Source organism: Sorghum bicolor, chromosome 9, assembly GCF_000003195.3.
Source record: "Sorghum bicolor cultivar BTx623 chromosome 9, Sorghum_bicolor_NCBIv3, whole genome shotgun sequence".
Lineage (NCBI taxonomy): Eukaryota > Viridiplantae > Streptophyta > Magnoliopsida > Poales > Poaceae > Sorghum > Sorghum bicolor.
Window position 1 is genome coordinate 8,818,389 of NC_012878.2, and position 10,855 is coordinate 8,829,243.

The following is a 10,855-nucleotide window of genomic DNA, read 5'->3' on the forward strand; positions in this document are numbered from 1 at the left end:
TTCTAGATTTATACATGATGGCTTAAGAGAGCATGGAGAGGAATTGAAGTCTGTATCTACCATGCTATGATCTACCTTGCTAGATGATTCTGTAGTGTACTATTAAGTTTCTGAGTCCTGAAACTTTTGTTCAGTTAAGTTTATGAAAACTGGATGGTGGTGATATTTCTGTAGTGTTAAGTTTCAGTTAAAATTTTCAACTATAAATTGGATTGATGGCGGTGATATTTCTTAAGTTTTAGTTTCACTTTGTTTAATTAAACCAAATACTTTTCTGAATGATGATGTACTGATTTCACTGCCGTGTGCTGATTTCAGTGCCCATGTTCCTAACATCTTTTCCACTCTTTGTTTCTCAACTTTTCAGCAAAAAAAAGGCAAGAGGACAATGAGCACAAGGAAACACTCATATGCTGATTTTTTTAGTGAAGAATGCATTAAAATATAGTTTCTTTTTCCCACCACAGACATGATAAAACCAACCAAACTTATGCTCTGTATGGTCTGTGCAAAATATAGGGTTGACCAAACTTTTTGTTCCAATTCAAGTGTTAGGTCACTGCAATGTATGATCTGATTGAATTGAACCAAATATGCTCTCAGTGAGCATTTAGCTGTTTGGGGTGCTTAGCTTATCTATCGAGCTTATATTTTTGGGGCTCTATCTGTTGGCTACCTAGCTTATATTTCTTTGGTCTAACTGTTAGCTACGTACACCTGGTTTTCATTCAGATATTTTTGTTGGCTACCTAGCTTATATTTCTTTGGTCTATCTGTTAGTTATCTATCTACCTGATGCTATTTCTGAATTTTCCTGAAGAATGGATCTCACAAAGGCTGCCAATATATTTCTATCTGTAATGCTATCTTTTCTCATAAAACTAAGATCACCGTCTACAATTTGTGAACTCACTCCCTCTTTGATCATCTTGGGAAAATTTGCTTAGGGACTGATTGAATATTTTGGTAGAGAATATTTACACCCTCCCAAAACGATGAACTTGAAATTCTGTTATCAGAGCTTAGCCAACACATGAGAAACTCAAGAAGGATCCAATCGAGCACATATATCAACGCTCTTATTTATCCTTATATATTTCTATCAAATAGCCACATAATGGTATATAAAAATTTATTTATAGTTGATCCTAACTACACGCAAAGCATTAAATAATTTAGAGACAGAGCCCCATCTACGGGTTGTATGACCTGTCTTTATACATGCTTGTATGACAGATTCGAGGCGTTTAGGGACAGACCTCTGTCTGTGGATTGTACATGCCAAGGTCAATCTCATAATTACATGATGCCTAAACCTACAACCTAGAATATTTAGAGTTACAATGGGAATTTCATAGTCACATGGGCATCATAATGATTCTCTTACTAACTATAGAAACCCTAGAAATCTTGCACTTCACTAGATACACGACCCTAGGAACACGTGCAGGCACGAGCCAAATAAAGTGGTATTCGGCCGTCTGCCTCCTTTGCACTTCATAGTTACTAGTACGTTGCGCGCGCCTTTGCGCGCGTCGCCCTAATTTGGCCTAAAGATGCTGGGTGATAATGATAGATAGTATGATACAATTGGTAATACAAATTTGGGATGAAAGAGTGGAATTCGAATTTGATTAGCGACACACACATTTATTACAGGATGATAAATTACATTGGTATAATGTTTAACAACTAATTGTGTGGTACCTACTATAGCTAGGCAACTGTACAATGGAGGTTTTACACCATGAAAACCTTATCTGTGTTAAAAATCTTTTAACATCTGTATAAAAATGTAAAAGTACATAGTCAAACATATGATGCTAGCAGAGCCTTCCTTTTTTGGTGCCTGAGCTGTAACCTCTAAGTACTTCCATGAGGCTATTGTGGTCAGGAAGTAATACTTATCATAAGGACCCACCTAGGGTAGCATGGAAATGTTTTCAGCACATAGATGAACAAAAAAAGAATGCTTGTCAGAACTTGAAAGAAACTGTGGTGATTTGGGAACTGAACTGTAGACAATTAAATGATTTTTCATTCAGTTTACAGATCAGTTGGAAGCTGTACAGTGAGTTAAGTTGTTTATAGATCAGCGAAAAACATTATAGAAGTTGTCTTCACCAGCTGGCATGGTTTTGAAAAAAAAAATGATTAACAGACAAAAAGAACAACAGTTAGCTAGAGAACTCATGTTATAAGGCCTTGTTTAGTTTCGAAATTTTTTGGGAAATGGACACTGTAGCATTTTCGTTTGTATTTGACAAATATTGTCCAATTATGGACTAACTAGGCTCAAAAGATTCGTCTCGTCAATTTCGACCAAACTGTGCAATTAGTTTTTATTTTCGTCTATATTTAATACTCCATGTATGCGTCTAAAGATTCGATGTGACGGGGAATGTGAAAAATTTTGTAAAATTTTCTGGGAAGTAAACAAGGCCTAAATATAAGCCGAGAATTTGACATGCTTGCACCTGTACAATACAATAGGTTGGTCAGGTATGATTCTTGACTAGGAAAAAAAGATATCTTGCATACTGTATTATTTTTAGTTGATGAACAGAGTTCTCTGTTGCCTGCATGACCATGTGATGTCTACGACTTTTTTTAAAAAAAATCCAGAAAATTTCCTCTCCTGAGCCATAAATAGTTTCTTTTATTCAGATGGTTGGAGTTGTCATATTCAAATATGGAAACAGTAAGCAGTCAGATATACTATATATTGGGATTTCCTGCTGACTAGCAAAATAGAAGCACTTTAGCTGATCTGACATCATGGGTCAGGTATTTTGGGATGGAGCTGAACTTGCAATAGCATTAGCAAAATGAAAACCTTAGCATGTTGAATGATAGCAGATAAGAAACTTGTATTTCTTGCAATTGGCTCTAGATGTTGATAAGAAATGCCCATGTGCAATATCTTGAAAGCTTGGATTTGAATCCAGAAAGCTTAAGTTGGTCTTATGTTCTTGCCCCTGTTTTTTTCCTAATTAGCATATTTATTACCTTAGTGCCCTAGCCACTGCCAAAAGTTTTTACCTTGATCAACCATGGGCAGTTACCATTGAAATTTCTAAAACCTATACATATATTTGTTTTTTAAGAAATCTTTTGGTTGGATTGGACTCATGTTTTACTATTTTCATGTGGATATAATTTAAGCTTGTGCAAGAGTATATGTTTATGTCAATGAAGTATGAACTATTGCAATAATTATTTCCATATGACAAAGTAAGGCTAAAGATGAAAAGAATCAATTACTAGGACAATGGGAAAATGTGAACTCATGCCAGCTTTGCAAAGTAGAAAAGCTCTTTTTGAGCCTCCACCTACTTTGAGCCAACAACAGACACTGTGCTATGAAACATATTGGCCTAAATAATCTATAAATCGGAATTTGAACATGGGACCACCGTGGACCTAGGCATACATTCTCTAATTCATAAGTGGTCGACTATACAATAGTAGAAAAAATATAAACACATGCCTGTTTAGAGAGGCTGGCATTTTTTCACTCAGTACAGATGGTTACGGTGACTATGCAAAGCACACTTGGATTGGTGGCAACAAATTAAATTCTCAAAGACAAAAGTAATCGGTGGATTAGATAAGCATTAGTTGACATTTATGTGGTCTTGAGCAGCACTTACATTTAGTAATTCACAAAATTTGTACTGACCATAGGCTCAAGATATAACCAGAAAGTGCCAACACTAAATCATGTTTTGTTGTTGAGCATAGCCTGCATAGAGTAAGTACTTGGAATGAAAGGTAGGATGAAGCGAAGTAAGGGAAAAAAGGGCATGCAGAGGATGATAAAACTGACTGAAAGTAAATTCACTTGTGAAGAAGAGGTTTGCCAATTAACCATGTATCCAAAATTATTCCATTAGGAAATAAATTAGAGGCACAAAGCATGCAGTTCACACCAAGTGTGGAAACATCTTTCACACCCTTCACGATGCTCAAGATGACATGTTAATAACTAGAAGCGCCTTAGAGCTTGTATTTAAAAGGAGCTAGGTTTAGTAAATTGCATTAGTCATTAACCCTTAGAGGTTTAAAATATAACTCTACTTCAAAATAGAGGTCCAAAAAAACAGGGAATTGTAATCCCAAACCTTCTCTATACACCCCTCCATGTAGGCTGACATTGTCACAAAACTATTTGTTGTAGCAATTTGCCACGAACAAGATGATGGCCACACCTCTGGTATAAAGCCCTCAAAGTGGTCCTTTCTCGCTCTTTCTATTGCACATCTTTAGTACCATAAGGAAATAATAAGGTTTGTACTTCAGCTTCCTAATTTTCACATCAAAGAATTCACAAATAAAATCGTGTATTAAGTAATCACTGAGTAAGCACAATGCAACGATGTGACTATAGCTTGAGAGCACAAAGATTGATGCTAGAACTCTAGCTGCTAGTAGTTTGAAGTCATAAGGCTTATATAAAATAATAAGTGTGTCACATACAAACAGATGGAAAGCTAGTTTTCAACAGGCAGCAGTAACTATGATGGGTTTTAAAAATAAATGAAGTGAAGAACGTGAAAACAAATATGGTAAAAAAAAGCCTAAGATGATAGTAAAATCAGTCTCTGGATAGAGAGGCTTTTTTTCATTCACTTTAGATGATTACAATAGGTATGCAAAACACAGTTCGATTGATACCAAGAAGATTTTAAAGACGCAAACAATCAATGGATTAGACAACTATTAGTTGACATTTAGCTAGTCTTGAGGACCACTTACATTCAGTAATTTGCAAAATTTCCAATGCCCATATCCTCAATAGATAGCTAGGAATTGTCAGCACTGAATCATATTTAACTGTTCAGTATAACCTGCAACGAGGAAACCACAGGCAATGAAATTAACTGCTTGGCTACAGTGAAGCAAAAATGACTGTAATGAAAGTAAAAGTATGCAGATGATCATGACATTGGCTAAAAGTAAACTATATAGTACATAAAGTAATGCAAATCAAACAAGGACGTACAGGCGGACTTGTTGGGTCCAAGGCAATAACACAACTACTTGGCAATACATGGTACCAAAATGAGCTGATGGAACCATTATGTCAGGTAAAAAAGAAACAATATTCATAAAGGAGCAATCAGTTTGAGAATAACAACCATTTGGAGGTTCACCTATCCATCCACTGAACTTCCGTGGGCCATCTAATCTCAAACTTGTGAGCCTCCAGGGTTCCGAATATAGCAGGCACACACATGAAAATAGGAAAAAAATGTCATCTCTAAGGACAATGAGGTATGGTGAAAACTTTGTAGGAACTTTGTAGGCTACAGCCTCACACAATTGTAGCATCTAGTTAATGGTTTTTCCCATTATAACTATATACATCTATGAATATGAAGAAGCTATTTCTATTCACACGAAAGATCTCTAGGTAGGCACATGCATTCTGCTGATTTCTACACGATCGCTGTCAAAATCAGGAAGGCCTCACCTTCTTACTAAATGTGAATCAGATGTAAAAAGAAGTAGACCATTGTCTATAGTAGTATCGTGCTGTGGACATGATATTCATCCATAAATACACGCTTGAGACTTTTGAGTTCGTAACAGAAAACCTCCAAAGATCGACACATACAGAAATAGCCTTCTCAATTGAATTTGCTTTCATCCTATTCTATAGATCTCAGAGGACAACCAACAGAAATAGAATTTTAAATTATTGGTGAACATGTAGATCACAAAATGTGAAGAATAGCAACATCCATAGAACCAAGCCACTAAACAAAATATTTTCTTAAACCAACCTCTGATTTCTAGAATTTCTGAAAGCGCTATGGTGGCAAATTCGAAGGCATTACCATTTGACGTCCCCAATTTTTAATAATGCCAATAACTCAATTAAGATATGGGCCGCAAGTATAATAATAAGCTGAGTTAACAGGTACATAAACTTTATAAAGAAAGTAGCTGAAAGCAACATACCGCATTCACAGTGTTATACTATCATCGAAGGATTATGACCCAACTGTATCAGGAAATATTGTTTTGGGCCTGCCTAGTGAATAAGTGATTCTAAAACCTGAAACTAAAGAGATACAACTAAAGAATAATTAAGGATGTTTTTTTTGTAACGAATTCTTCACTAATGACTGATGTACAGATAAAAGGGGTTAGATTGAGCGATGAGGACAACTTGTTTAAATCTAGCCAATTTTAGTTGACACCATGATCAATAGAAACTAACATGCAAGGTAAATGTTGTTTATTCTCTATTGGCAAGGAAACAACCATATATAATACAAGAAATTACTTAGATTTAAGCATTGCTCAGTGGAACCTGTACAAATATCGGTGGACGCATGCATTTGTTAGATCTGAAAACATCACCGTCTCCTAAGATCAAACCTTATTCTAATATGATGCCAACCAATATTCTTCCTTTTCCTTAGCAAACCTACACAATTCCAGTCCACTCTTTATTAGACCAGACTGGAAATAAACTTAAGATCAGATCAACTTCCAAAGCAAAAAAATAATGACCTTTATTATATTTCTTTTTCAGTATTGCATGTATTTCACTTGAGTTCAAAGATTAGCAGCGCACATAATTGTACTCAAAAGTCAAATAAAAAGGAGAACCCAAAAGTGGTCGCAAACAAGCAAAGCGTTTCACAATGTAATCTTTGGGAATAGGACATGCGCTCAGAATCAAGCTGAAATCAAGAAGCATATATCTATCACTTAACAGGCAGTAAACACAGGTTCAGACTGCACAATTACGTGGTTATTGACATCACAGACGATGATCATAAACAATTATGAGTGGAAAACAAAAGCCAATGATCAAAGCAGAGAATGGACGAAATCATGGCATGCAACGTTATCAGAAGCTAATATTTCATAATTAAGAGCTAATTCGAAGAGCATAGTCTTTTGACTGAATATCAACAGATAGTACCCCTCATTGGTGCCTTGAAAGTACACGAAATAGAATAAGTACGAAGAAATGAAGAAAATAGAAATGGCCAAATAATCATTTCCCTTAATTACCATGGAAGAGGTACAAAAAGATGGTAAAAATAGAATCAACGTTGTTCATGATCATTGCCTCAGCTATGAACATAGTACAGAGATGTAAAAGGAAGATTCATCATAGCTCGTGAGCACTGCCTCAGTTATGCTAGAAGGAAGAGACTTAAAGTATGCAAAGATAGGCCATGATCATTGCATCAAACACTAAACATCATATATATATATATATATATATATATATATATATATATATATATATATATATATATATATATATATATATATATATATGATGTAGTCATCACAACAGCAGCCCATTCCCTCAAATTAAAATGTAACAACAAGACAAAAGTGCACACATCATTGCAGGTGACTAAGATCCAAAACAAGACCAGAAATGACAAGGGATGCACCGTAAGAAATCAAGGAAAAAATACCATGACATGGTCACATGCTCAGATGTATGGCACAATAATTTCCTGCTCTGAAGATCCAGTAGAACAGAGCAAACCACACCCTACAGAAGGCAAGTAAAATTGTAGTAGTAACCAAGATTCACCCCCTCCGAATCTCGCATCCTGTGAAAAATCATGCAAGAGCAACTGAGATTGCCAGAGATGTATATGATTCTATCCTCATAAACCATGCCGAGAAGATGAGGACAGATAGCTAGGGTTTCATGGACCTTAGGCGAACAATTTATCTGCATATAAATTGCCATCCATAGCGAAGGGAAGCGAGCCTCCGCGAGAGCTGGGGGAGGGAGATCCCGCAGGGAGAGGTAAAAAGGGAGAGAAAGGGGGAGTGACCAAACCGAGGAGAGGACGACGTGAGGAACAACAGAGCACCCTGGACCAGGCCATGCGGGAGGGAGCACCCGCGCCAGCGAGCATTGACGACGCCCGCTACGGCCTCGCCGTGGCCGGGGACAGCGACCGCTAGGGCCGACACAGGACCCACGCGCAACACAAAGCTTGGGAATAAAAAGAATAAATTGGTCAAAATCAAAGGGAGCAAAGGGTCAAAGAAAGATGTTCAATCAAAATACCTTGGTATTACAGTGGCACTGTTAGGCAATAAACTGCCTTGCTCGAGTACTGAGTTGTCTCAGATAGCACCAATCATCATGTCTTCGGTAATAAGATCGAAGCAACTATGATCATGACCAAATTATGTAATAGGTTATGTTGAGCATGACTCCATGGCAAGCTATCCAAATATCGAATCATCAGAAGAGTGGCAGTGCACATGGTTTTTCCGACTTTAGCTGGAGAGTTATTTGTCTGTGATTGCTGAAGTTTATCAGAATTGTTGTTGCTTTGATATTTGTCTACAGGAGCCTTTGCAGGTTTTGATTTTGGGATGAAACCAAATAAACCATCTTGAGGTGAGAATGTGACACTGCAAATAAGGGTAAACACGTATAGAAATGACGAAGTAAAAGAAATACACCACATATTGTTTACATTAAGAATGGTATATGATACCCCAGATCTTTTGCTTTTTCAGATTTGACTCCACTAATGTCTTCCTCGGCCAATAAGTAACTCTGTGAACACTTTAAAAAAAAACTATTATAAATATATAAAGGGAAACAATAGTTTGACTAAAAAGTGGCCTACTAATATGCATACCGTCTTTTTAGTAATTTAGCTAGTTGGACGCCCCCCATAACACTTAATTAGATATAAGTTGCTTCCCCACGTTGAAGACTGCACGTATGAACAAACCTAAGATAATGTTTAACTCAGTGGCCACTGCATGATCATTAAATACTACGTACTGAATATTGTAAACAACAAGAAAGCCTAATCGATCTCGAGATAAACCTGCACTTCAGTTATTCTGTCCTCAGATTTTGGCAGCGACATGTGAGGCACACAAATAAATTGCAACTTATCATCATCTTTTTTATTACTCTCACTGTTTCAAACTATAAGTCGTTTTCATTCTTCTTGATATATGTCACTTTGTTTTAAAACAAATCAACCTCTAGACTTTTCCCAAGTCAAACTACTTAAAGTTAACAAATCAGAATCAGGTGATTTAAATAAACTAAACAAATACCCCTGCTTACCAAAAGAAGGCTCTCAAGATCCTGAACTTATCATCTTTTTTATTACCCTCACCATTTCAAATTATAAGGCATCTTGATTTTTCTTGATAATGTTCACTTTATTCTAGAACTAATCAACCTCTAGACTTTTTCCAAGTCAAACAATTGCAAATTACTAAACCAGAATCAGGTGATTTACATAAACTAAATAAATACTCCTACTTACCACAAGGGAAGGCTGATTCAAGAAGGCTCTCAGGATCCTGAGAGGATACACTTTTCTCAATTATTAAAAGGCAAAGCTCTGGCCATTGCGTTTTTAATAAAAATCCTGAAAAAGCAATAATAAGAGCACTTAAATACATTCCCTGTTATAATTTACAGACAGGAGTAGCAGATCGATTTTTCCAACACAGAGTTCAAGCAATCAATAGATTTCTTTGCCAACACGTGCTCTTGGCTGATGAAATGGGATATTTTTGTATAGTAGGGTCGATCGATTCACCACGAAGAAACTCATGTGCATGCCTTGAGCCCATGAGGCCATCACATTGCATAAGCATAAACTGACGATTGACCTCGGCGCTGGTTAGCGAAGGAGAGGAGCAAGGGAGAGAGGACGCCTTCACCTCGGGCTAGTCGCGCCGGAGTCCTCGCTGGTCGGTCGTGCGTGAGCCACCACGACTGGACCGGCCTGCGCCGGCATCCTCCATGCCGGGCGACGGGGGCACGCTCGCCGGCCGGCGCCGTGCCGGGGGCATGGTCCGCGCGCAGTCGCAGGGGCCTGCCCTAGCCGATACGGCGTCGTGGGCACCCTCGCCCTGCGGCCGTCGGGAGAGACAGCGAGAGAGAGCGTCGGGATGGAGAGAGGAAGGAGAGAGTAGAAGAAGAGGAAGTGGAGGCGCGAGCGGCGGCGGCATCACGGTGACCTCGGGGAGGAACACGGGGAAGAGATAAGATGGAGGCGTTTTTTTACCGGTTTTTTTTTTTATTGAAAGGATCTCGAAGGAGAACTGGAACTGGAAGTCGTTGTATAGACCGCTGTTTTTTTTTCTGCCTTCGTCGGTCTCAAAGCCGTACAAGACACGTGGACAGCGCCGTTCTACTGCCGATGTTAGCTGTCTTAATAAGAGTAAAATAAAAATGATGGAAGCTTGATGCATCTCCCCACATTGATTCAAAGTACCTTTCTGACCTACATATGGGCTTGGCATTATTCAAGCATTCTCATCATTCGGTCCCACATCTCTTCCTCTTTAGCAATCTACTCTAAGACCACTCTTGAAGCCCTTCTTGGGCTAACGAGGCCCTGAATTAGGTTACAAAAACGAACCGTTAACAAAAAGGGATTTTGTAATATTGTTTGTTTCTGTGGTTTGGGCTTTGCAAGCCTTGTAATTTGTATAATCCTTCTTTATACCTTTGCACATATTTACATAGAAGAATGAAAAAAAATGGTAGGAGGCTTTCCTGTCGTTTCCTCAAAAAAAAAATTGTCTATGGGCTAATAACCCCCAATAGTAGCATTTGGGGGTTGGGGTCAACTTTGATGAGACAACTAAAATATAGTGGGTTTGCCGAGCAAGAACACCATCTCCTTAGACCACTAGAGTTAGATTTGAAAACTATATTGTCAATTTACTTATTTGAGGATGGGGTAGGACGATGGTGGAGCGGGGCCTAACTGTCGGTGCCAGTGACTACTTGCAGGGGCACACGACAAAAGTTCGGTGGACAAAAGTGGTTCATTCTTTTTAGGTGCAGAGATATTGTTGAGGCTTC

The 10,855-nt window shown here is 38.0% G+C and overlaps 1 long non-coding RNA gene across 12 annotated transcripts; it reads right to left on the reverse strand.

The window, feature by feature from the left end:
• On the reverse strand, positions 1,595-10,084 carry LOC110430154. Of its 12 annotated transcripts, none has more exons than XR_002447447.1 (10): positions 9,703-10,084; positions 9,300-9,404; positions 8,652-8,729; positions 8,505-8,575; positions 8,066-8,418; positions 6,323-7,990; positions 5,142-5,206; positions 4,759-4,850; positions 3,654-3,745; positions 1,595-1,921 (listed from the first exon to the last, which is right to left on the reverse strand). It is a non-coding gene; the product is annotated as an uncharacterized LOC110430154 (long non-coding RNA). The 12 variants fall into 12 exon arrangements; XR_002447446.1 differs by adding an exon at positions 4,125-4,263 and having other exon boundaries at positions 5,142-7,990; positions 9,703-10,081; XR_002447444.1 differs by adding an exon at positions 4,125-4,306 and having other exon boundaries at positions 5,142-7,990; positions 9,703-10,081.